General features: G+C 40.6%; 1 protein-coding gene and 1 long non-coding RNA gene across 2 annotated transcripts in view; one reads left to right on the forward strand and one right to left on the reverse strand.

Annotated features, from left to right (window-relative positions):
- Positions 1–27,706, reverse strand: part of roraa (RAR-related orphan receptor A, paralog a) — a 279,737-nt gene that overhangs the window by 100,465 nt on the left and 151,566 nt on the right. The gene's annotated exons all lie outside the window — the stretch shown is intronic.
- On the forward strand, positions 16,288–18,170 carry LOC124880237. Its single transcript, XR_007041269.1, has 2 exons — positions 16,288–16,694; positions 17,943–18,170. It is a non-coding gene; the product is annotated as an uncharacterized LOC124880237 (long non-coding RNA).

The raw sequence follows: 27,706 nt of genomic DNA on the forward strand, positions 1-27,706 counted from the left end.
CTTTGTTTAGTTGACAAATTTTGTCCTTGAAGGTTGTTTTCAGAATGTTTTGGATATTTTCTTTCTCACGCCTAATATAAGTGAATGCTTTGTTAGCAACATTTTACAGAATTTGGCGAGGAGCTACTTGTTTCTGGTCTGTTCTTGCATAGAGACATCTAAAACCAGAGGTGAGGACCCACCTCTGGTTTTAAGCTAATCAAAGTGTACCCATGTAGGTCAGGTACAGGTTAATGTGTCGCTCCTTTGCTATCCAACTGTCCCTAATAGGGAAAGTTTGTAAAAAGAACAAAATCGCTAATTAAATTGTCCCAATTTCCATGGAGTGCCATAGAGACTGCAACTAGAAATACAGAATACTCTTATAACCAAAGTATTCCTGTCAGAAAGATATGCTGCAGAAGCTCTAGTTTGAACCACTCTATGCAGTACACTTTTGTTGTATTGATTCAAATAAAATGTTTAAAATGTCTGCTTTTCAATATGCACTGCCTATTGAGTGTGGTTCACCGTTTTTCAACATACTCAAAATATAACAGTTTTAATCTAATCGCAGGTTTAAGTCTGCTGGGACATGTCCTGTTCTTTATGCCTGACATGCACATCCTCATATATTAGGATTATCTGCTGTAAGTCTTGCTCTCTCTCACTGTGTTACAGCTTAAACAGACTGCAGACATGTCTCAACATGTTGTAGAAAATAGAATTTCCTTTCAAACAGCTTATTTTATCTCTGTGCCTTCTCTGAGTTTGGTTCTAAACACTTTTCTGAAAATAGCTAATTCTGAATCTTCTCTTCCTAGTGACAGAATCCACACCAAACACCTGGCAACACTGAGCATTCTGTGATCACTAATTGGGAAAAAACTGGACTTTTATATTTCTGCTATGAGGGTCAGTCAAGCTGGTCACCAATAAATATCTATGTGGATATCTATATATAAGGGATATACTTCCCCTGTGTTCTTTCTCTGCTTCTACTTGTACGGATGTAGATTTTTTCTGTAGCAACAGCTGCTGTTTAAAAGTAGATCTGTTTGAAATGTTGTGCATTAGAATAACAGGCAGATGAAAGAACTTGCTAAACTCAGGCATAATTGTGCTGTCACTTTCAGCATGGACTATGCCCACCTTTGTCCCACAAAAACATACAAGTTGTCTGGTTGGTTGGACTCTGTCCTCCATAGGACAAAAAATAACTCAGCCATATATTACATATGTTGCTGCTTAAACAGGAGGAAGTTTCTTCCTGCATCTCAAAGTTCCAGAAAGGGCAGGTCCATTTTTATGGTGCTACATATACAAGAAATGTAATAAAGTACAAATCTGACTCTTAAACACAGAAAAATCTAATTCACCATGACAGAAGTTGGTTTTGCATTGATGCTCAGATCATAAAAAGACATAATAATTCAATAGGTGAAAGGACCCTATTTCTGTTCTTTGGCACTTCTTCTAAAAGCCAGCCTTTATGCACAGTTTTTGAAACAAATTCTCCATTTTGCTGTGACACACTTAGCACTAGCTATTATGCGACTATAAACTAGAGATGCAAAAATGTAATGATTAAAAAAGCACAATGATTCTAATCAGCTGCCCCCTAATATACTAAAACACGTAATCCATGGAGAGGCCAACTCTCTGGGGATGCTCAAAGAAAAATGACTTCTTTGTCTCCAGGCGCTGTTATTTCTGGTCATTTCTAATTGGTTTTAACTAAAAGCACCCACTCTGAGACTCCACAGGTTACTCCAATGCATCACTATGGAATTGTCTGCAAATGGAAGATATACATCCAAATTAGTTTTAGAGGACACCACAACTGTCTTTGAGAAGATAAAAGAAGAAAGGTCCGGAAAGAATACAACTAAACATGCACTTGCAAGGCAGAGACAGAAAGGTTGAGGGTCCCAATGGAAGAGTGACATTATCAGGGTGACCCTAAAATCATAGGAGTCCCAACTGTCTCGAGGCTTCATGTCAAATGCACCTCTGGCCCTTACAAATGATCCCAAGGTTTATGATCAACATCCGTCCAGACACAAATCTACATTGCTGGGCTTTGGAGTCTCCAGGTGGGTCCACTGTGCTACTATGTGGGCTCGTGAGTTATACAGAGCAGCAGAGAAATTGACGTGGCTCAGGAGGGGCAAAAAACAGCAGGAATTGCTGGGAGGCAGAGTTAAGACTCTGACGGGATTTTAATTGTACCACAGGGAACACTGATAACTACAATTGTTATTGGTAAGAAACTGCTGCACAGGTTCGCTTGGCTGGGAGCTAAGAACTCACTCCATTGTAAAACTGCCAAAAGTCCATCAATGCTATTAATACTTATTATTGCTTATAACTGTAATGTGTATGTGCAGAGATACAAAACAAGAAAAACTAAAAGAAGTGTGGTCTCTGCAATTGTATTATGTGACTAGGTAAAAAGTCAAAATAGTTGGGTTTCTGTGACTTGGACATGGGTCCTTCAGATCCTGGCTGTGGTTGTTTCTGTGAAGAAACAGATAGTGAACAATATCCTAACATAAATTGTTTAAAACTGGAAAACATTATTTTGATAGGATTGTTTTCTACCTTCAACTCCACAGACAGCTGAAAGCAGAAGTTCAGGGTTTAAAAAAAAAAATGAAGTTCCTGAATATGAAGGAAAATAGTTAGTCAATGACACCCCCTTATTTAAATATTCATGGAAAAGGTAATGATCATGAAAATCAGTAAACTAGAAAAGCCCAAAAGAGATCTAAGGTTTGCCTGATTTTTGTCCTCTGTATTTTATAACAGCAAATGAGCGAACAATAATGTACAGCACATTTACTTCAGGAAACCACAGTGGTCAATGCTTTTGTTTATGTTTGTATATTATATTATTTTTCTTGTTCAAGTTTTTCATATTATTTCAAGAACTGAGGTGTACATTTAAGAATTAGATGAGCGTAAGTACTTTTTGACAGTCTTCTTTCCTGGTTTATAATCACTAAGGGCAAAAGTGGACAAGAGCTTGCTTTGATGACAAACTAATATTAGCTAATATCCCTACTTTAAAGGCTGACTCAAAAAAATGCAGGGAACCTGTCATTATCACCACTCATACTGTCTCAAATCCCATGCAACAGACTACAGCACAGAACACTTGCCTAATGAACAAGGGTCTATGGGGAAGGATAACTGTATGAGAGTGTGTTGGAAGTAAAGGTCCCATAACAGTGGACTCGTGGCTCAGCTGATAAGGACTTGGCTGTAATTGCTCAGAAGGGAGGGAGCTGCAGCCCCATTAGGTCTGGTCTAAGCACTTGCCAATAAGGCAAACTGCCCCTCTGAAGCCTCGCATGTAATGAAAACTTCCTCGGAGATGAATTACATGTCTGTCAGTCCACTAATTAATATCACAGACTTGTCGGTTTTGCTTCTCTGCATTAACGAACTGAATCAGAGAGTCTGAGATGGAGGCACTTTATGCACTGGAAGTTATAAGTGAAGGAAAGGCAGAGGCAAACCAGCAAATGCACTAATACTGTGATTCAGCACAGCCGTGGTCGGCACTATGCGCAGCATCTATTTTTCATGTATTTCATAATTAAAACCTGCAAGTTTTGTAAGCCCCCCCCATGCTCTATCTAGATCAAAGGTAGTCCTATTAGCAGGGAGTTTATCAGTGGAACCACTCCTCTGCTCGAAGCACAAATACCCTGTAATTACATGTGATAACGAGACAGCCACTGAACTGGACCATGGTTAATACAACACAGATCACAGTTTCCTCCCTCTTTCTCAAAGCTCAACAACAGAGGACTTTGTATGTGAGGATGCCCAATGTGCAGCAGCTAAATAGGTTGATGAAAGACTGAACACATATTTCACATGTTGGCCCTTGCGGTGCAGGTGGAGGGTGCCTCAGTTTGTTGCCTCCTCCCTCCCCGCTGCATCTCAATGTGAATCTAATCAGAGGATAACCCAGGATGAAGCTCTGCAGAGCAGCGACATGATGCCTCACTTCTGAGGGGATAGAGAGATAAAAATCTACACTACATGCTACAATGTGGGAGTTGAGCTGTGCCTTGTATTTGTCCAACTGACTTCAGGGTAACTTGACACCAGCCTGAGCTCCTGTGTAGATGCTCAAATTTACATATAACCAACAAAGTCTGTGTGCTCGTCTTTGTAAAAATGTTAGGAAATAAAATTGAGAGCCTTTGAAACCAACATCATTTCTACCAGCCATTCAAATAAATGTCAAGAGATGAAATATGCTTTTGGTGCTTTATCATTTATGCCTACATGCAAGGCTACAGATTGTAGCAGGCAAAATTGTTTGCAACAGGATAGAGAGATTAGGCAAAAGCAAAGGAACAACTAGTTAAATAGAAGAAGAAGTCTTAAAAAATGTATAACAGCCTTAGCACTATAATACAATATATTTTGATTTTAGTAGTGATGACAGAGTTTCACATAGTTACATATTCAACACCCTTCAAATGACTAGGGAAAAAGGTATAAAAATTAGTTTAATAACAGAAAGGATTAAAAGAAAGTCTTTTTTTTGTGTACATTGGTCAGCGAGTTTCCAAAATACTCCAATAAAAGTACATATCTATATAAATAACATGTTTTAGCAACATCTTTGGCCCAGTTGACACCTTTATGGATATTTAAAACAAATCTTTTTGAGGCATGTTTGAACCTCTCATTCACATTAAACTGGAGGTTTCCTTTAACTGCTATTCAAAGTGGCAAACTGACACTTGCAGAGACAATGGCATTGCTGTCTAGAGGTCCACTATTGCCCTCTGCTCTAGAGAAGATAATGTCAATGAAGCCAGTTTTACTACCTTTTCTAAATCTTGCTCAGTTGATCAGGACCCAGTTGACATTTAACTCGATAAAAAATGGATGATTTAAAGGAACTGGTAAAAAGCATCAAAGAAAAGCTGATCAACAAATTGTTTTGGTTGCAAGTAATGTCATCCATGATTTTTTTGTTCATTCCTACTTATTGTATGGGTGGAGATATTTTCTGAAATTAAGACAAAAAACATTCATTCAGAATAATTAAGAGCAGTGTAGCAGGTGCTTTAGTATTATCTTGGTAAAGCCAGAAAAAATGCAGATTTTGTGCTTTGCTATGTAGATTTACCCACAGAATTTGGTTTGTTCTATAAAGGAAAGATTGAAATTCCCATGATCTGCATGGCAGGAAACAGTGCAGTGATATAATACGGTATACGATGAGCTGAAGAACCAAACTCTTAAAGACTCTTCAAGACTTCTCTGGCTTTGAAAAACAAACCTCCAATTAAACTGTTTAAAGAGCATGCAAGATTAGCATTTTCATTTGTTTCCAAAAAGTATCCTGATGCTGCAAATCTTACTGTTGTCACTGAGGCCATAAAAATGTATGGGAAGAAGTTGTATTGAAAAGAAGTTAAACATACTAGTATTTGCACACTCAGACTTGAGTTGGTTTCTGTTTATTTTGTGCTAAAAGCGTGCAGTATTTTTCAGTCAGAAGCCAAGTTAGCAGCAGGGAAGAAAACTGCTGAAGTGAGGTTCGTAGGGTCAGTTACAGTTCACAGTACAAATGCTATGCAGAAATAACTGGACTAGTAAGAAAACACACAGCCTGTTTATTTAATGTAAAGAATACAAACTGTAAGCTTTGGAAATGCATTTAAATGCATTTAAAAACTGGAATATTCATGTACATAATCTATGCATTTTTATACAAATTTCCTATAGCTTTGGGGACTGTGATGTAGGTGAACACCTAGGATGCATAAAATATGGCCATTTCCATCATATGTATAGACAGGCTAATGCCACAAAGAGAGGAGTGGACTCTGGGACTACAGCTATATTGCAACCACAGCCATACATTCTCAGCAATATAAAAGGTTGCAACGTTGGCCGGCAGTAATAATTAATAGCATACTCTATAAGCATTCCATTAGGTGCAAGCAGCTGTCATAAACATCTTAATTAATTTACAAAGCAAGCAACCAGGGAATTTTGGCGACGTAAAAATCTGCTTCAACTCTGCCGCTCCACAGCACTGGAACAGATCGGGCTTTTAAATTTTTAAACATGCCTTTCATGTTCTCTAGAGCACTAAAAACCCTTTGAACAGTCAGCTTGTTAGGAGATGCACCTAGCAGCTCAATACCTATGGGTCGTCTTGCTATTCTTTCACTACAGTGACAAGAGGTTTTGGGCTTTTCTCTGCTGCACCGGCTTGACTCAAGGAATCTCCCTTTCCCTCGTATTTTCTTTGTCACAGCGATTTAACCACACAGCATTTGTCTGTCAGGCTCTTTGTCTGAGCTCTCTCAGCCAGGCTTTATCAGTTTACACACATCCTCACTTGCCACTTTATTAGGTACACCTTGATGCGAGGGGGTTGGACTTCCCTTATGCCTTTAGAAGTGCTTTAATTATTTGTGATATAGATTCAACAAGGTGTTGGAAACATATCTCAGAAATGTTGTTCCATATTGACATGATAGCATCAAGCATCTGCTACTGATATGTTGTCTGGCTGCACATCTTCTGCTACATTTCAAAGGTGCTCTTTTGGATTATGATCTGGTGACTGTGGAGGTCAGTTTCCTTTTCTTAGCTGAGTTTGGTAATTGATGTAGTCTTCAGCTGCTGTAGCCTGTGTGCTTCAAGGTTTGACATGCTGTGTGTTCAGAGATGGTAGTTGTTTCAGCTACTGTCTTTTCTACTCTCTAACCTCTGAATGAATAACAAGACATTTACGTTTACACAACTGCAGCTAACTAGGTATTTTTCTTTCAACTGTCAATTTTTTGCAAACCCAACACATTGGGCTGGTTGTTAAAAATACCATGAAACAGTCAGAAGAGCCCATCTGGCATCAACAACCATGTCACATTGAAAATCACTTATGTTTGAAACAAGCATTGGCTCAAACAAAAACTACACACAGTGTACTTGTTGTGGAAGCAATATCTTCCTAAGATTCTTGAATGGGACACCTCTGTTGCACTGCACTGTAATCTGAATGCTACCGTGCAAAAGCAAAGGGTCAGAGCACTGTGGTAAACACTCTTCTCCTTACCTGCTCTCACTCAGAGAGGGCAAGATTAGACCGGCCACTCCATTATATGAGAAAGGCTTAAGAGCATTTCTACTTTCAGAGCTGGGGTATCAGCAACTTTTGACACTAAGCGGGGCTAACCCTTCATTTTGGAGGGGGGCCCCAGTAGAGAAGTTACTGCACTCACAGCAATGCAGTTGACTCTGAATTGTATAAAAAATATTTCCTTGTGACCACTGTAGTTTAAATTGGAAAAACAAAGAATATGTCTGCTGAGAATTATTTGGACGGTTTTGACTAAACGGTGCAGTAAAATTTCTGACTGCTTTTAATATTGCTTCAAAATCAAAAACATTTTTTGGTTACCGTACCGTACTCGAAACTCTGTGTTTTTTTCATTGTCCATCAAACGCAGCACCTCAGAAGATGTAAGTGGAAGACAGTGAAAGTAAAGCGGGGATATTTCAACCCCTAAAGAGCAGCAAGTCTTAAATGTAGTTATGTTTTGGACTTTGTAGTGGCACAAGGAATGAATTTTTGTTCTTGACTATATTCAGAAGGAAACAACATGAGTTAGCTGCTGTGAAGGTAATGTTAAGTAAGCTGACTTTTATCTGAATCTATACAGCCTTCAGCATGTCTGCTTAACTTCTTACATCTAGTCAAATTTACTGGGCTACTGACATTACCTAAGAATCTCCTTATGCTCAGCCATAGGTGAAGAATATAATAATACAAGGCCTTTTGTTGAAACAGTTTGATGAGTGTCTGTTTTGTCAAAATCCTGAAATACAATTTCCTTCAAACCTGCACAAATTTCTCTTGTATGCAGTCTGTGTTTATTTCATTGGAATTATAAAAAATACAATAAAAATGTATCTGCAAATTTTGCTCATTTAGAAGTTATATCATTGTTTTTGGTTCTTTGCTTTCCAATGCTCACTGAGACCTATGGTCTCAAGCTCACCACAAGTTCTTACAATTAAAAACAGCAACAGAATACTACTACTACTCGTACCACTGCTACATTTTGCTGGTTGATGATGGCTTGGCCTGTAAGATTGCAGTTTTGCCCTTTTTATAACTCACTTGTGGGGGATGAAATGGTGCTGTCTACAGTCTACTGGGGGACACGTCATACCAACTATGGATCAAGTTGTTGTTTCGTAGCTGCAATGGTATCCAATGATTTAAAGTAATTTTCTATGACCCACTGATAGACTGCTACAAGAGAATGTGGTTATATAACTCCAATAAATAATATCTAACAGTAAAATGTCACTTAGAGTTGTTATTTTTATGATGTAATCATCTGTAAACTGGCAAAATGTGGATCAGAACCAAAATCAATTGTATAAGATAAGGTTATTTAAATTGCTGTTAAAATCTATTCAAATATATATGTAATGAGAAAGTATTTTTATTACAATTTATCGCTCTATAATTCATACTAAAGTACAATGCAAAAAAAAAAAAAAAACTTCATACATTGTTTTTTTGTACATAAGTATGCAATTGTTTGCTTACAGGTATTTAATAGAAAGGTAATAAAAAATTTACAAAACACAAGGTATGAAGTGGGGATAGAAGGGAGCATTTAATTTTTTCACTTCTACTAAATCATATTGATACTATTTTTGTTTGTGATGGATGCTTTTTGCATATCTCAACACATTTTTATACAACTATAATGAACCTGCACACAATAATCATAATATGAAATTTTGCTGTCACATTTCTAATCTGCGATTATATTCAACCATATGTAACATCTACACTAGGCCATTTACCAAGAACCCATAGAATTTTAATATACCCATTATTCCCTCGTGACAGTCAGGCGCCATAGATTCCATTTTTCCCACTCTCCTTCGAACCCATCTTCTTCGCTCCATTTCAGACCCATGCCATATTAGCTTAACCAAGCCAGTATGACAGCACTCAATGCTAAAGCACTCCCAAGGCAGATGATCAAAGTCAGCAGTCAATTCACATTACAATGCATTGATTTGATGTTTCCTAACCTCCCAGGCCTTTCACTAATGCTGCCAAGAGTCTTCAGGATATTTCAGAGAGTAGCTCCTTTCCCAGCTTTCCTTCCTCCTCTCTCCTCCTTCCTTCCTTCTGATTGTGAGTGAAACTAAAACACGTTCAGCTGAGTTATTTTTCTTAGTCATGTATATCAGACATCTTCAGAAAATCTGGAACTAAAAAACAACAGGGACTTTGATAAGTCACTTTAAAATAACATTGCTTTAAAACTATTTATTTTTCTATACTGTTAACTCACCTCCATCTCGAGTATTGTTAAAGAGTAAATCACTCCCTTGTTCTCCCATAGCACACTTCGTTTGTTCCTCATCACTTATTCATTTGCAGTTCTTTACCGAGTGCTCTTTCTATGCTTTAGTGACTACCATTTCCATTTCAGGGGATGTTCAGAGCACGTCCATGTTTTATTCAATTATGAGAATTTAATATGGTAGAGAGGTGTGCATAGCTGTTACTCACACATGCATCATTTCCACACATTCTAATTCTCTTCTACTGTTGTTTCTTCTGTTCCAGGAAATAGAGCTGGCAGCCCAAACTGATACATGCTATTTATTTTTAGTCATTAGCATTTTTACCTTTGAGAACAAATTATCACCAAATATAAATGTATGACAAATTAGCCCATTACTGTCAGGCTTTTATAGGCACATAAGTAACTTTGTTTGTTTACTTGTTTTTTTCTCTCTATAGTTTCAAAATTTGTAAGCATCACTGCCATGGCACACTGACACGGTGACCTATAAGCACTAAGGAGAATGATGTTTGCCTTTATAAACACAACAAAAATAGAAAAGGCGGACGGAGAGTGCAAATGAGAAGAGAGAGAAATCGGAAGTATTGATTTGTCCGCAAGAGACATTGCTTTAAACAACATTAGTCATTATGACTGTGTGCAGGAAGCGTGCTCTTTAATTACTCGTCAGAGGCCAGACAAACTCAGCACTGCGTGAAGAGCGCCTATTGATTACTGGCTGGCAGATAGGACATACTTAGCTTCTCATGCCGTGTAGCAGACCACAGGGATGAGCAGAAAGACATAAATGCCACTGACCTCTCTTTCAATCTACAGAGATACAACGGAGCAACTGTTAAAACTGGTTAACGGCTGCAGCGTGGATTTTGGACTTCATCCAACGCTTGTATCTGACACCTGAATTGCAGCTGTTGTGACATAGAGTGCCAATGAAAAGTCTGCATAGTATTGCGTAAGCATTAATGTCAATAATTTTGCTCCTTTGAGAAGTCTTTTTTTCAGGTTGGAATGCTTACACAACAGACAACTTTAATAACTTTTAAAAACAAGGATAAGGGTATTTAGGGTGCATAATTTTCACTGGGCGTGGATTACAAAAAAATCCAGCATATATTTAGATTGTGCACTCCTGTGGACTTTGGTTTTCTTTGTCACATTTAATATTCCACATTCAGTTGTTTACTTTTAATTGTGGGGCTTGTTTTGAGATCATTTTGCTTTTGTCTACCAAAAGACAATGGCTGAGGTATACTTAAGTGTCTGTGTTTGTGTGGAATAGATAAAATTCAGAACAAATTTAAACTTGTGCATCCAATTCTTGTTTGTTTCATTAAATCAAGTTGTTTTATTCTGTTATAATTCAAGCCCACCATATAAGAATTTCAAAACACATCCTAAAAGGCTACAAAGCTATGAAATTTATGCTCAAGGTAAATGTATGTAAACTTGTTCATACCACTGTATCCACCTGAGAGCTCTTGAAAACAACAAGAAAACAATGGTGTTATAAACTATGTTGTCATATTTAATCCAGAATTATGTAACAGGATGGCAATAAGATTGAAAGTAAGTGTTTTTAGCAGGTAAAACCAAAATAATAATGCAACAAACATGTTTGTGGAGCTGCTGTTTACCTTTGAGAAGTGATAATTACTAGAAGTGCTTTGTTCTAATTATGTACAATTTTAATAATTGTTTGGCAAAAACCTGCAGTACTTGTTGCATAATCTTCATGTTTCAGCTTACATTACTAGCTGTAGGTGTTAGTGCAAAGGAAAAAAGAATGCAAAAGCCAAACAGAGATAAAGTAAAACATTCACTGTTTCAGATTCAAGCTCAATAGTATAGATCAGGTTTATAGAACAAGAGGGATATTCAAAAGACAAACATTCAGAGGAAACACTGGAGCAAAATGCAAGTTAGGATGCTTGATGCACAGCTTTGCCATAATAAAATATTCTTCTTAAGCATCTATTTAAATGTTCCATATGAAATACAATGTAGATAGAAAAGCTTTTGAGCGAAGATCAATCTATCTTTTGTATTTCGGTGTTTTTGGTCTTCACTGTTCATCTTTTTTGAGGTCTGGGTTTTAAAGTGCAACTCTGTTATTTTATGAGAAGGTCTAAAGCCCAGAGCTAGAGGAAGAATTTCCCTGCATGGCTACACAGAACACAGACAACACATTTATCGATGTTAGTTTATAATATTTAGTGAGCTGAACCTTCTAACCCCATGTTCTCCACCATGGCTGGTCCAGCTACCGTGGAAACCCCTGGTTAAAAATGTATTTGGATTACAGACAGCGTGGGTTAACCACACTACAAGGCATGACAGGCGGGATGGTAGACTTGCATGTGCTGCTCACAACCCTGGTTAGTGTTGGGCCTGTACTGTGCACCTCTCCACTGCTTCCCCTGCACTTACATAATTTAGACAAGCAAAGGGAGGGGAGGACAGAAAGGGAAAAATATAAGGGGGAAGAGAGGTGGGGGTGACTGAGCCACGGGGAGCTCACGTCCAATTGCGTTTGGCCATGTGGAGAGACAAATACGGCAGTATGAGGGGAGCTCATGCCACAGCGGGATTTGATGACTACATGCTGAGACATACCCACGACATGCTGATAGACAGAGCAGGACCCCGCCCCTCCCCTGCATTTACAATGCTGAGCGGAATAAACAGCGGATGCAACAGGAACAAGGCGAGGAGTCTGAGCGCATTAAAGGTGCGGTGATCCAAGACCGTGGCATGGTTATTTATTAATCAGCTGAGCTTAGCTAACTGCCTGCTTAGATGAACTCATGCTACACTGCAGCAAGGCAGCAAAACTGTTGGTGTAACGCAATATAAGATACAAAATGCACTCACTCAAGATGCTTATGAGGAAACTTTTTTTTTCACATTTACCAGCCACTTTCTTAGGTACACCTGTTTAATTCTTGTGTGATGCAAGAAAAGAATGAACCAATCACATGGCAGCAACCTAATATCTTTAGGCATGTAGAGGTGGTGAAGACAGCTCATAACAAACATCAGCATGCGGAAGAAAGAGGATTCAAGTGACTTTGAATGCGGCATGATTTATGCCAGAGTTTTTCAGAAACTGATGATGAATAAAACAAAGATAATATGATGATGATTAAAATGATTAAAGACAAAAGATGTATCTATTGAACAGTAGTCATGTGGAAGAAAATGCTTTCTTGATGTCAGAGGTCAAAGTAGAATGGCCAAACTGGTTTGTTGTGATAAAAAGAGACCAGTTGCTCAAATTGGGCTGAAATTCCAATATGGCAAACTTGTATAATTCAATTCAATTCAATTCAATTTATTTATATAACGCCAATTCACAACACATGTCATCTCAAGGCACTTTACAAAGTCATGTACATACATTCCAATTAATCCTAACCATTGAACAGTGCAGTCAGATTCAGTTATTTATTCGAATTGGATAAAAGGTTTTTCTATCTAAGGAAACCCAGCAGATTGCATCCAGTCAGTGACTTGTAGCAGTCACTCCTACTGGATGAGCTTGTAGAGACAGTGGACAGTCACTGGCGTTGACTTTGCAGCAATCCCTCATACTGAGCATGCATGTAGTGACAGTGGAGAGGAAAAACTCCCTTTTAACAGGAAGAAACTTCCAGCAGAACCAGGCTCAGTGTCAGCGGCCATCTGCCACGACCGACTGGGGGTTAGAGAGAACAGAACAGAGACACAAAGAGAGCAAAGAAGCACTGATCCAGGAGTATTTTCTATGGGAAGGAAAAGTAAATGTTAATGGATGTAGCTCCTTTAGTCGTTTCACCTAGAAAGAAAGAACAGATAAACTCTGAGCCAGTTTTCAAGGTTAGAGTCTGAAAGAGAGCACATATAATTAGTTACAGTAAAAGCTCAGTCAAGCATCGGTAGAGGGTGAGCATTGAGTTGTTGCCAGCAGAAGCTTGGACGATGCCCCTCTCCAGAAAGGTGTCACAGGTAGACACAGAGTCAGGCCAGGTGTAGCTTCTAGGAAGAGAAAAGAGAGAGAACAAAGTTAAAAGCTGAAATAACAGCAAATAATGTAAAATTGGAGAGTAGTGTGAGAATGTAGCGAAGAGGGTGAAAGTGGTCATTATGTCCTCCAGCAGCCTAAGCCTATAGCAGCATAACTACAGAGATAGCTCAGGATAACCTAAGCCACTCTAACTATAAGCTTTATTAAAAAGGAAAGTTTTAAGCCTAGCCTTAAATGTAGACAGTTTGTCCATCTAGAACCCACTGATGGCCATTGTTATACTAAAAACCACAACGATTGGGATACCTCTCTCTGTCAGATTGATTATAACCATTGGAAAAGAGAGGGGGTCATACAGGTAGCAGAAATAGAGGGTGTGTTTGCACCTCAACCATAACTATAGCTCTTTATGAAGTCCAAGGACTCTTGCACTTACACTATAATCAGCCATTCACCCATTCATACACACATTCACACACTGACAGGGTTGAGCTACAATGTAGACACAGCTGCCCTGGGGAAGACTGACAGAAGTAAGGATGCCATACAATCGGTGTTACTGGTCCCTCTGACCACCATCAGCTGGCAAGGGGTTGAAGTGTCTTGCCAAAGGACACAACTGAGAAGGACAGAGCGTGGGAACTGGCAACCCACTGATTACAGGAGAAACCCCTAGTACCTAATTAATTTTTTCTTTTCCATTATACTGAATAAACCCATAGCACTCTATGAGCTTTCTGATCTTTGTTAGAAAGCTATACTCTGTTTGTTGTGGGCATAAAGGAAAGGAACGGTCCATCCAAGTGACCAAAAAAATTGTTTTATTTTAATACATGGAAACTAAAATACTTAAGCCTACCAAATATAATATTCTGATGGTTATTTCCAGCAGGATAATGCACCATGTCACAAAACTCAAATCCTTTGAAACTGGTTTCTTGAACATGGCAATATGTTCACTGTGGTCCAGCGGCCTCCACAGCCACCAGATCCCGATTCAGGAAAGCACTTTTGGGTTGTGGAAATTGTGGAATGATCTGCTATTGGAAATTAGGTGTTATCTCTGTGTGTTTTAAATTTCTGCTGAAAACCATTGTTTTTACATTAACATTTGATACCCTGTGAGATATTGGTTTTAGGTCAGTTTTATATTAGTTGTTTTTAGTTAATTTTTATGCTGTTTTATATTATTTTAATATAGGTCTGTTTACTAGTTCATTGTGTGTTTTAATGTGTTTTTTTACTTATTTAACTGTACTTTGGTTCTGTGCTGGTTGTTTAAAGTGCTTTATAAATAAAGTTGCAATGGATTGGATGTGGTGCAATGAACTGATGTGCAGCCGATAAATCTGCAGATATTGGGTGATGGCACTATGTTAGTGTGGACAAAAATCTGTTAGTGTTTCTGATCCCTTGTTGAAATTTACACAATGAGAACACAAAATGGGGTCCAATTAGATACCAGCAAGGTGTAACTAATATAGCGGCTGGTGATTGTAGAATAATATGCAAGAAGTTTGTAAAAAATAATGATCCACTATTACAAAAGCTTCGCACTGGTAATCCATTTGTGCTCATTTAACTGCAAAAACAAAACATCACTATGTGATCCAAAGCAAATACAGTCAGAGTATACAACAAACAAAGCATGTTTGCCCATTTGCAAATTATTCATCTTCTCGGGTGAAGTCAGTGATGAGTAAAAGCGTGGCGATGTCAGTAAAATACCATCCAACATCGCAAAATAAAAATAATAAATAAAATCCCCTCTTTCATGTTGTACTTTTGGAGTTCACTGGCACCACAACACTGTGCGCTGACAATGTTTTTTGCCAATTTCAACACCTCACAGTCGGGCTGTCAGCTCATTGAAATGGTGTTGAGAAACAGAGCCTTTTAACTGAGAAGAGACATCTCTTGTATAAAGAAAAAGAAGAGAGAAGAAAAACAGAATGGGATGCAATTCTCCAGAGTGTTTTACCCCCACCCTCACATCTCTTCCAGTGTTTTTTAGGCGAGCCGAGTAATACACAGGAAGCACTGACACACAACACAAAAACATCTCAGCCCAGAGTTCGGGCTTCGTAGACTAATGGGAGGCTTGCACATCACCACGGGGGAAAATGAGTGTTGGGATCTCGACAGTATTGGCTTGCACTGTTGATGCGAGCTTTGTGGGCTGAAGTGGTTTTGCTAACTTCTTCATTCCTTCAGGAGATCTTTTACAGAGGTGTTGTGAAGGTGCCACAAGGATTCTGAAAACATTTGGGGATCAAGCAGAGATGTGGAGAGGCAGGGCCTTGGTCATTACCAGACACTTCCTTTCATCATTTCCCAGACTAGCTTGCACATTCTCTCATTCTCCCAGACTTCTGCAGCACTGAGCTCAGAGAGCTAAAGCCCCTCGGACAGTTCATTTAGGATAATGTAGTGATGAGAGGCAGGGAGAGGGAGGTGGGGAAGCCTTGAGTCTCTGTGCGAGTGTTGTGTGTGTGTGTGCCTAAATCATGTCTGATAAGGGTATCTTTCTTAAAATGTATTTTCTGCATTTCAAACAAGTTGCAAAACACGTCAGCGAAGACAGAGTGATTATTTTCATAACCTGCTGAAACATAAAAAGGCAATCTAAAGTGCAGTCATATCATTATTTTATAAATTCAAATCAACAACACAAGAAGGATGTTTCAAAGAAAATTTTACATAAAAAAGATGGAACAGAAATTATCTAGGGGCTTTTTTCCCTTTCTTCAGACTTCAGAAAGGAGAAATTTATTTCTGCCTTCATCTCTAAATTGGATGCAATTTATTGCCTCTGCAAAGCTCATTTTTCACTGGCTTGCAAGATCCATGGGCCATGGCAGGCAATGCGTATCTGCCCGCCTCTTCCCTAGCCTCGGGTGCTAATATGCGGAAACTGGCCCGGGGATATGGAGCCCAACCAATGGAAGAGGAGGCAGAGGGACGAAGGAGAGAGAATCAATCCGTAATCGCTGAGGACTAGGCAGTAGGAAGGGTGAAGAGGAAGTGGAAAAAGGAAAAAAAAGAAATCAGAGAGAAAAAAAGACAGAAGGTGGTGTGTTTACCAGGCAGACATTTGGGTGCTGTCAGCTGACTGCAAGAGCTCTGGGGTATCACAGAAAGAAAACCGAGTTATATAACCAGGCTGATAACGCAGAAAGAGAGAGAGAAAGAGGCTGAAAGAGACAGACAGACACAGAAGAAGACATGGACCAGAGAACAAAATATTGCAGTTTAAAGTGACAGGGGGAACATGATCAAAGACAAAATAAACACGGTGCAGGGAGCTGCCACTGAGGCAGGTAAGTGTCCAAAACAAAACAAATCCCGAGTAATTTATAAAAACTTAAAACCTACAGAGGGGATCATTGATTATTAGGTTATTACATCCATCCCATGGCATCACGTAAGCAACAACTGTTCCAAAGGTTTTAACTCTTCCTGTCTTTTTTGGGGGGCATCATTCATTTCTTGCTGTTGGTCATTTGGCCCTTAGATTTGGCCCCTGCAATTTGTAACTTTACATGGTTGGTCATTTCATATCCATGATTTACTAGTGTGAAATAATGCTGTCTACGTTTTGTACCGACCACTAATCAATATGTGTCTGCTCGGGGGTGAGCATATCACACCTCCCAAGGGAGATATTGTACCTGTGTGATTTAAAGTCATTTTTACATTCCACGGTAATTAAATGTGGTTATGTGACTCCGTTAAATAACATCTTCCAGGACAATGTCTGTTAGTTATAAAAGTCAACTGTCCAATTAAGGGTCACAACTAAAATCAAAGTGATGGTGACATGTATTTTAATGAGGTATGAAGATCAATGTCATAAAGATGCTCCAATCCATGTAGGATGTAGTTCAATTGTATCTCATTATCTGAAAAATTACACTTGTTTCAGAAAGGGACCAAATTTGGGTATGAAAATCATGCTAATGTTGTCCTTCAGCCAAAAAAGCTTTAACATTCTTCCATAATTGTGTTTCACAAATGGAATAATACATTTGATAAATCTTAAACTGTGTTTTAAATGTCTTTTCAAAATATCCAGAATTTAATTATCTGAAATTATTCAGTTCAGATTTTAGACAGTATTTAGGATTTTGACTTAAATATGATAAAATGCAGTCCAGACTCATTAAAAAAATATAAAAGAGCACTTTGGTTTATTGCCTATAAAATCGTTTGGATCGTCTTTGTCACTTTGTTTTACAGGGTACCAAAAATGCTGTCAGAGAGATGATTTAAAATGCTTGTGGGACCTAGTGTGGTCCACCAGCCTGTCAACACCTTAATTAACAGATGTTGAGGCCATTCATGCTTTTATTAGTTTCAGATTATGTTGGTGTCTCTCAGAATGCAGCCGCCCATTTTTTATCTAACATCTCCTTATACCTGTTTTGTATTACCCGTTTTATATTCCTTACACTGGCTTCCTGTTCGTTTTAGAATTAATTTTAAACTTTTACCGTTCATTTTTAAATCTCTTAACAGCCTCACACCTCTTATCTAAATGAACTTTTAAGTGTTTGTGTGTGTTGCAGGTCCTTTAGGCCATCCAGTCAGCTTTTATAGGATGTCCCAAGGACTACGCTTAAACGCTGGGGTGACTGGGGCTTTTTGGTGGTGGCACCCAGCCTCTGGAACCGGCTTCCTTTGAATCTTAGTACCTTCACTGAATCGGGCCTTTTTAAAAGCAATTTGAATTTGTATTTGCTCAGAAAGGCTTGTATTCTTCCTTGCACATTCCTATTAAACTGAATTATTTGGTTTTCTGTGATCCGTTTGAGTGTTTTTATGGTTTTATTGCTGTACGATTTGTTGTGAATGAATGAATGGATAGATGAATGAATTAGCCATCTAAAGAACTAATTCCTTTAATACTCCAAAATGAGAGTCTCCAAAATTCAAACTGGATGGCACTTCACAAGATCAACTTTAATTTTCAGACATATATTTAGGCATTTTATTAGTGCAAGATCTTGGATAATAAGAGCTCATACACTTCTAAATCTCTCCTGAATCTTTCTAGCCATTGAACTTTGCCTCTTTCACTTTGTTCAGAGATGCTGTTTCAGTGCAGAAACCGGAGGTTTATTGAGTCTCTGATATACTGTATTTAAAAAGTCTGAAAGTGCCCTAAATTACATGCAGTAAAATTCAACACTACAAGCCTGTCTAGGCCGACTCTAATACCATAAACAATGGTATATCTTTAGGAAGGCTTAACTACATTTATAAAATTATATATTCCAACCCTGCTTAGGAGCATATTCCTGTTTTTCATTGTACATCTCTTTGAGTCTGTTTGTTTAATTGGAAATATTTTTAAGACTGGACACCATCCATCGCTTGTCCATACCCCACCCCCCACAGACTTTAAGTACAGTTGGCTCAAGATGCATTCTGTCCTGTGACCTTGCTGTTACACTTGTGCAGAGCAATGAATAACTATCACATTTCTTTGGCTGACAGCTGACACCGAGAGCCCAGGTGATATACGAGACATGACAAGTGATTCTAATTAAATGTAGAGCTTGTGGATGTAAAGTGGCAGGAAGGGAACAAATCCTGTCCAGCCAGCGAGCAGCAAAGCGGCGTGCCTTGCTCCAAACAAGATGAGCCCGGCTGTCAGGGCTGCCTCAGCTGTCCTGTAAACCTGGGCCCCTGCACCCTGGGGAATGACAGGTTTCAGCTGCAGGGGGGAAAGGCACACTGCAAGCGTCCCTGCTATGCCACAATAACAAACAAATGTCACACAAACAGGCCGGTCTGATGCAAAGCAAAAGGTACGTGGACCGGGAGCATTTGTCACATAACTATGTACTAACAAGGTACAAAGCATGGGGGGGTGAGGGGTGTGTTGGTTCTGTTCCCTGAGCCTGGATGAAGTCTACATGCATGCATCAGCTCTGGCGTGACTTAGTGACTAAATAGAAAAACAGCATTAAATCAAAAATAATCAATAGACGCAGGAAACAAGACAACGCTGTTGACGCTGCATCCCAGTTGTATTTTCATGACTGCAGTCATCCAGCTCAGGTTGAGAACAAAGAATAAGACATGGTGAGAGTTGTTTTTTCCTCCGCTCTCTTCCACAGATAGCAGAGGACCCTGCGGTACACAAAGCAAACACGAGTGTCAGTAAGTGACACAGAACTGCACTTTACAGAGGACACTCAAAGAGTCCTCAGCTTCCTGATCACAGCCCCAGAGACACGCCTCTCTAAATCAGTTAACCTTCGACCCATCTGGAACAACTGGGGTCCCAAGAGTCATGGTGGGGCAGCTGAAATACAAATGCACATTGCACTCGGTTTGACGGACAGGAGCAGTCATGTTGGATGGCACCTTTCTCCTCCAGAAAAGTGAAGGAGCAACAATCCATCATACAAAAATATAGCATAGCCTTCTGTTCATTTCAAGCTAAAATTCATTTTGAATAACTTAAAAAAAAAGCTGATTTGTAAAACCAATTATACTGATGATAAAGATGAAAAAATGCCTCAAGCAGTTCAATAACAATAGGAGTATAAAACATTATCCTTAATGGATATTTGAGAGATTTGCACTATTGTCAGTATCTTTTTAAAATCTGATTAGCAGCAAACCAGACACTATATTGCCCAACATGCACATTATTTTAACTATGGGATAAAGTTTAAGAGCCTTGAGGAAAACTTACTTTGACAGCATCCAAACTACAGAAGAACCTGCAGCTGAAAGAGCTGTAGCCGAGGTTATAAAATAAATGTTTTCTTGCTTTGAGGTTAAGGTGCTAACCACAACCACTAACCAAATATCAGTTATCACCACTCACCATCAACTGTAAATGCCCAGCCTACTGTTTGAAACCATAACAAGGCTTAATTAGAGCTCCTGTGTGGTATAATTGTGTGTCTCAGCAACAAGTTGATTTGCTATGTTTTTTCTATACTGGAATTCCTTACACTGATATGAGAAAGCCCTGTACAGAAGAAAGTTGGTTTCAGCCTGAACTAGTAATAATTTATTATACAACATTATGTGGCTTGTATTTTACTTCTATTTCCACCAGTCATTTTGTTTTACATGAGGAGCCAAAGAAATATTAATATTATATTATTATGAATTTTACCTTTTTTTTTTGTAAAAAAACTTTATATTCCGAACATAGATGCCAGAGGTGCATCAATGGTTTCTGTATATTTCTTTTGAAAAGAAGTTAAAAACCTGACAAAAATTACCTCCTTTCCTCTTTCCCCACTGACTCACATTCACAATAATGTCTTTTACTTGTACTAGTACTATTAGGACCTATTATTATGAGGTTGTTTCCCACAAACCCAAACTGTTTAGGGTGTAATTTAAACAGCATAAAAAGGCCATGTGTTTTTTTTTTGTTGTGTGTGTGTGCGTGTGGTTACTGCAGTTTTGGGACATGTCACACAGGCTTTAATTATTTCAAGTCTGTGAATGTTACAAACTCGCACTGACTCTGAAATGATTATAATCCTATTTCAAATTGTTACAATGTAAAATTGTCACAAATTATGGGTCTAGAACACCCATAAAGTGAGAAAACTGGAAATATGGAGCAGTGAAATTCCTCTAAAGCTTTTTATGAAGCCTTTAGGTGGAGTTTCAAGTAACACTATACAAGTTATAAAATGTAATCGTTATGACAGAATCATTGGTTCTAAGCTTTATTGCTTCTATTTTCACACCTTTCTCCAAAACTCAAGAGCTTAGAAAGATGTTGATCAACACTTCTGCTCAGGATTAGCAGACATAATTTACATGAACAACACTGCATTGGAGCCAAAAGTGGAAACACAAAAAACGGCCAGAGTAAAATAAAAGGATCTGGGTAATTAGGCTCTGATGGGTAAAAAATGCTGTGGGTCTCACCTGGAAACCATACCTTAAAAACAACCTAAAAACTTTAAAGACACATATTTTATGTGTGCAGGTGGTTCCCCCTGCGGTTCCCCCTGCAGGTGGTGGGCCCACTGGGGGGCCCACCAACCGTGAGGGACCGGTGCAAAGAGGATTGGGCGGCGGACGAAGGTGGAGACCTCGGCGGCCCGATCCCCGGATGCTTAGGCTGGCTCTAGGGACGTGGAATGTCACCTCGCTGGGGGGCAAGGAGCCTGAGCTGGTGCGGGAGGTCGAGAGATATCGACTAGAAATAGTCGGGCCCGCCTCCACGCACAGCGTGGGCTCTGGAACCCATCTCCTCGAGAGGGGCTGGACTCTCTTCTACTCTGGAGTGGCCCACGGGGAGAGGCGGCGGGCTGGGTTGGGTTTGCTTGTCGCCCCCCAGCTCAGCCGTCTTGTGTTGAGGTTTACCCCAGTGGATGAGAGGGTCGCATCCCTGCGCCTTCGGGTTGGGGAGAGGTCTGTGACTATCATTTCAGCCTACGGGCCAAGTGGTAGTGCGGCGTATCCGGCCTTCTTGGCGTCCCTGTCGGGGGTGCTGGATAGTGCCCCTCCTGGGGACTCCATTATTCTGCTGGGGGACTTCAACACCCACGTGGGAAATGACAGTGCCACCTGGAGAGGCGTGATTGGGAGGAATGGCCTCCACGATCTGAATCCGAGTGGTGTTTTGTTATTGGACTTCTGTGCTAGTCACGGATTGTCCATAATGAACACCATGTTCAAACATAAGGGTGTCCATCAGTGCACTTGGCACCAGGATACCCTAGGCAGGAGGTCAATGATCGACTTTGTTGTCGTATCATCAGACCTTCGGCCACATGTTTTGGACACTCGGGTGAAGAGAGGGGCTGAGCTGTCCACTGATCACCACCTGGTGGTGAGTTGGATCCGCTGGGGAAGGAGAAAGCCGGACAGACTTGGCAGGCCCAAGCGCATAGTGAGGGTCTGCCGGGAACGTCTGGTGGAACCCTTGGCCAGGGATTTATTCAAGTCTCACCTCCGGGAGAGCTTTGACCAGATGCCGAAGGATGTTGGAGACATAGAGTCCGAGTGGACCATGTTCTCCGCATCTATTGTCGATGCTGCTGCCCATAGCTACGGCCTGTCGCGGCGGCAATCCCCGAACCCGGTGGTGGACACCGGCAGTAAGGGACGCTGTCAAGCTGAAGAAGGAGTCCTATCGGCTGTGGTTGGCTTGTGGGACTCCTGAGGTGGCTGACGGGTACCGTGTGGCCAAGCGTGCCGCGGCCCGGACGGTGGCAGAGGCAAAAACTCGGATCTGGGAGGAGTTCGGTGAGGCCATGGAGAAGGACTACTGGTTGGCCCCGAAGCGATTCTGGCAAACCGTCCGGCGCCTCAGGAGGGAGAAACAGTACTTCGCCAACACTGTTTACAGTGGGGGTGGGTAGCTGCTGACCTCGACTGGGGACATTATCGGGCGGTGGAAGGAGTACTTTGAGGATCTCCTCAATCCTGCCATCACGCATTCCCTGGTGGAAACAGAGGCTGGGGACTCGGGGTTGGACTCTTTCATCACCCAGGCTGAAGTCACCGAGGTGGTTAAAAAGCTCCGTGGTGGCAGGGCTTCGGGGTTGGATGAGATCCGCCCTGAGTACCTCAAGTCTTTGGATGTTGTGGGGCTGTCATGGTTGACACGCCTCTTCAACATTGCATGGCGGACGGGGACAGTGCCTTTGGATTGGCAGACTGGGGTGGTGGTCCCCCTACATAAGAAGGGTGACCGGAGGGTGTGTTCCAACTACAGGGGGATCACACTCCTCAGCCTCCCTGGTATGGCCTACGTCAGGGTATTGGAGAGGAGAGTCCGGCCGATAGTTGAACCCCGGCTTCAGGAGGAGCAGTGTGGTTTTCGTCCCGGCCGTGGAACACTGGACCAGCTCTATACCCTCTACAGGGTACTCGAGGGTTCATGGGAGTTTGCCCAACCGGTCCACATTTGTTTTGTGGACCTGGAGAAAGCATTCGACTGTGTCCCTCGTGATGCCCTGTGGGGGGTGCTCCAGGAGTATGGAATCGGGGGCCCTTTACTAGGGGCCATCCGATCTCTGTACAAGTGGAGCAGGAGTTTGGTTTGCATTGCCGGGACCTGTTCCCGGTGCTTGTTGGACTCCGGCAGGGCTGCCCTTTGTCACCGGTCCTGTTCATAACTTTTATGGACAGGATTTCTAGACGCAGCCAAGGGCCGGAAGGGGTCTGGTTTGGGGACCATAGGATTTCGTCTCTTCTTTTTGCAGATGATGTGGTCCTGCTGGCCCCCTCTACCCAAGACCTACAGCATGCGCTGGGGCGGTTTGCAGCTGAGTGTGAAGTGGCTGGGATGAAGATCAGCTCCTCCAAGTCCGAGGCCATGGTTCTCGACCGGAAAAGGGTGGCTTGTCCTCTTCAGGTTGGAGGGGAGGTCCTGTCTCAAGTGGAGGAGTTTAAGTATCTCGGGGTCTTGTTCACGAGTGAGGGAAGAATGGAGCGGGAGATCGACAGACGGATCGGTGCGGCTGCCACACTAATGGGGGCGCTGTGCCGGTCCGTTGTGGTGAAGAGACGCCTTGGGCTCCCCCCGGAGGAGCTGGAGGAGGTGTCTGGGGAGAGGGACGTCTGGGCGTCTCTGCTGAGTCTGCTGCCCCCGCGACCTGGTCCCGGATAAAGCGGAAGACGACGAGTACGAGTTCGAGAATTTCACACATACCAATCAATTAGAAAGCTTTTAAATTTAATTGCTCAGATAATTGTCCAAGTGACTCACTTGATATGCAGAAAACCCTAATTCCCAGAAGGTCCGTGATAATTTATTAAAATGCAGCAGAATGTTAGATATTTGGATGAAAACAGAAATCAAAATTGAATCCAAAAAATTCAGCTAATTTCTGCTCAAGTGCATCCCATTCTGCTCTTTAAATCTGTTTTTCAGTGCCTTAGCTGTTCAGCAATTACAGTTTTATGATTTTCCATACTCTCTTCATTCTGATTGTTTAAAATGTTTCACAAACCACTGATGTGATTCTCAAATCTCTTTTATATTTGTTGCTCTCCATGTTCATGTAACACCCTCTTCCCCTTTCTTGCACTCAGAGTACTCTCCTATATCACACAGACACACCCCTATTTCCTCCCTGCCCCTCCCTCTAGTCAATTAAAGTCACATCAAGGGATTAAAAAGAAGTAGGTCAGTGGAGCATTGCTGGGGGAAAAAAAAATCCAACAAACCACGTCATAAGTCACTACGTTGACCTTGCAAAACACCAATCTAGTGGCTTCTTGTGATCTCATCACAAGCTTCAGCAATGCTGGAGCTAAAATCCCACAGACCAAGCAATCCCTCCCCCTCACCTTCATGTCTCTGCAGCTGGAAGAAAACCACACCTGGAGGGCAGCCTAGGGAGCGAGGCTTTGGTGGCGGACACTTGGTACCCTCGACAGAGTGCTTTGTCTCCAGATCCCTCAACAGATCTTCTTCAAATGCAGGATTATAGCAGCACTGCTGTGGGTAATGGGAGCCCCAGAGCTCCACTGGAAGAAGCCACCATGCAAGGTAAAAGCCTCCCCATGATGTTACACTTTTATGTCCCTCTCACACACACAGTAATGCTGATTACCAAAACACACACATGCTGATTGCAAACAATGTAACTACTTGTACAGAATGAGCTCTTTTTAAATCTCACAGTTTGTATACCTTATAGAGGAGTACATAACAATGACACACAACATAACAAGCATGTCATCCCATAAAAATTATTTCCTTTAGAGTACACCCAAGCTCAACAGCTGTGAATGTCTTTACGAATTTCTGTCAGAGACCCCCACAAAGACAAGATGACAAATCTAAATGTTTGCCAACACTCTCACTGAAATCACAATTGGAGTCAAAATAAAAGATTGCAGCGAATTATTCATTTGTGGTCTTGCAAACAATGAGGAAACTAAGAACAAAATTGATGTGTCAATGACAGCCTTCCTTTCAGCAATTTAATTTAATTGTAGAGATGCAATAATTGTGAATCTTTTATGGTTTTTATCAATACAAATGTGATGTACAACATATGGAAAAAGTGTGTAGAAATTATGTCAGGTAAAAGAGGACAAACATTTCAGCAAAGCTCTGACACAAGACCTGAGAGTCAGACCTGACATCTATTGCCCCTTTTCCACCGGCTCTGCTTCGGCCAGCTTCACCTCACTCAGCCTGTTTTGTAACTTTTTCCATTACTGTATTTTTTCGACCTGGAAGTGGCCTTCTTGCTACCTGCTCATCAGCAGGTCCCATCGGGGCTGAGCAGGGCCAAAATGTGACGTCAACAGACTGCTGTTCACTGATTGGCCATGTTTGTGGTAAGTTGTATATCAATGGCATAAGAAAGTATTCATCGAGGTAGAGGAGAGAATGTATTATGACAAGGCACGGATTTTACTGCACACCCCAGTGCCGGGATAAGCTGTAAAAAACTAAAGACCGATTACTAAAATATTATGGCAAGTCATGTTGGTGAGACTGAGTGAAGACACACTTCAGCCTAACTTGTACTTCAGCTGCTGCTCTAATTTGGCAAATATTTCCTTAAACATATTATTTTTAAGATACATATTTTTTTTATTATATCTTATTGTCCCTTCTGATTTGCATTGTGAGATGGCTGTTTGAACACATGCACATAGTTGTTCTTAATTAGTTTGTAAGATTATTTGGCCTCATTCCAATTCTCAAAACAAACTTTTCTTTCTTAAACAGACACATTCACACTGAAATGTGAATCACTGCATTGTTGTATTGGTAATGGTTTATACTTTTGTTCCTTTTTCTTCGTAGTCAATTAATTTTCCTCATCCTTTTTGTTGGGACCTACAGCCATGGAGGACTTCCCACGATGACACTGCCGCATATAAGCCCCCACAAGTCTTTCTCTTCCACACCGATGACCATCGGGATAGGAGGGAACAAAGCGCGCTGATGTCTTTTGCTGGCAAAAAGACATAAATTCAACTGGATCCAAAGCCATACGATCATCGATCATATGCAAAGTTAAGTAGAATGAAATACTGTCTGTGTATCCGGTATTTTCATTCATGAACGGGGAAATTAAGGTGTAAGAGTTGCTTACCTTTCTCTCCGAAGTCCCGCAGAAGCAAAACTGTGTCGCAGAGAGATCCCCGGCAGAGAAGCTGTTTCTACAAGCCGAGTCTGAAGGAAGGACCACGGCTTGCACCACCGTGTTACGGTAACGAACAGCCGCCCAGCTCTCCGGAGCTAACCCTATTGTTCACAGAGCGAACGCAGAGGTTCCGCTTGTTGACTGTGGACGTTTCGTCGAACTTCATCGCCCTTGGACAACATTCCCTCACCATGGTCAGAGGTTAGGTTTGGGCAGATTAACAGAGAGGTTTAGGATGAAATGATCTAAACGTTTTCATGTTATGAAGTTTGTTTTGTGGAACCCGGCTATCTCTGTGCTAGCATGCTATCTGTAGCACACAGGCCAGTTTGTGCTCTTTGTATGTTTTAAAGTTAAGATAAACTTTACTTGAAGGGTGATTTTAAACAGAAGATCGCTCATAACGCGCCGTCCGCGCTTATGCATTTTAACCCTTTTATCAACCCTGGTATTTTAAAGGTATGTGTTGATTCTGGTGCTAAGCTATTAGCTTATTTGTTAGCTTAACTGCTAACGGTAAGAACACGTGTTTGCTAGCACTAAGACTAGTCAACAGAAAGGTTGTTGGTTTTCAAGCTGGAGAATAATAGTCCCTGAACATCATTTACTAGATTTGATGACTAAGTAAACACCATTAAGCCCCATTTCTCCAGAAAGATTTGGCTCTTTTCCAAAATACTCAATAATATTTATTCAAATATTATTTCAATAAATAAAGGCAGTTAATTAGACACCGTTGAGAATTAGTCATCCAGGAGGTTGGTTTTATTCAGCAGATCATTATTTAAAACATTATTTTATTAAAATAATATTTTATCTGATCTTGCATTGTGAAGGGTTGTCTAGATGTTCCTGATTATTACCTGAGTTAGTTCCAAGACTAACTTAACTTAATTTCTGGATTCTTCAAGATAATCCTTGGTTCTCAAACATAAACATTGCATGGTAATGTTGCATCACTCTTTTTGGTCATGATTTCCAATCATCATTAATCAACTTGATTATATTGTACATAGTCCATTAGTCTTCGTTATTCTTTAATTCTGCTAGGTAGTTTAGTTGGATTGTTTTAGCATAGTAAAGAGTTTGTTGATTGAAATATGTTTGACTTTGAGTTGACTTACTTTTGTTAATAAATTCTTGTATTTTAAGAAATTGTGTGAATTCATTCCATATACAGGTCCTTCTCAAAATATTAGCATATTGTGATAAAGTTCATT

The sequence above is a fragment of the Girardinichthys multiradiatus genome, chromosome 2, assembly GCF_021462225.1.
Source record: "Girardinichthys multiradiatus isolate DD_20200921_A chromosome 2, DD_fGirMul_XY1, whole genome shotgun sequence".
Classification (NCBI taxonomy): Eukaryota; Metazoa; Chordata; class Actinopteri; order Cyprinodontiformes; family Goodeidae; genus Girardinichthys; species Girardinichthys multiradiatus.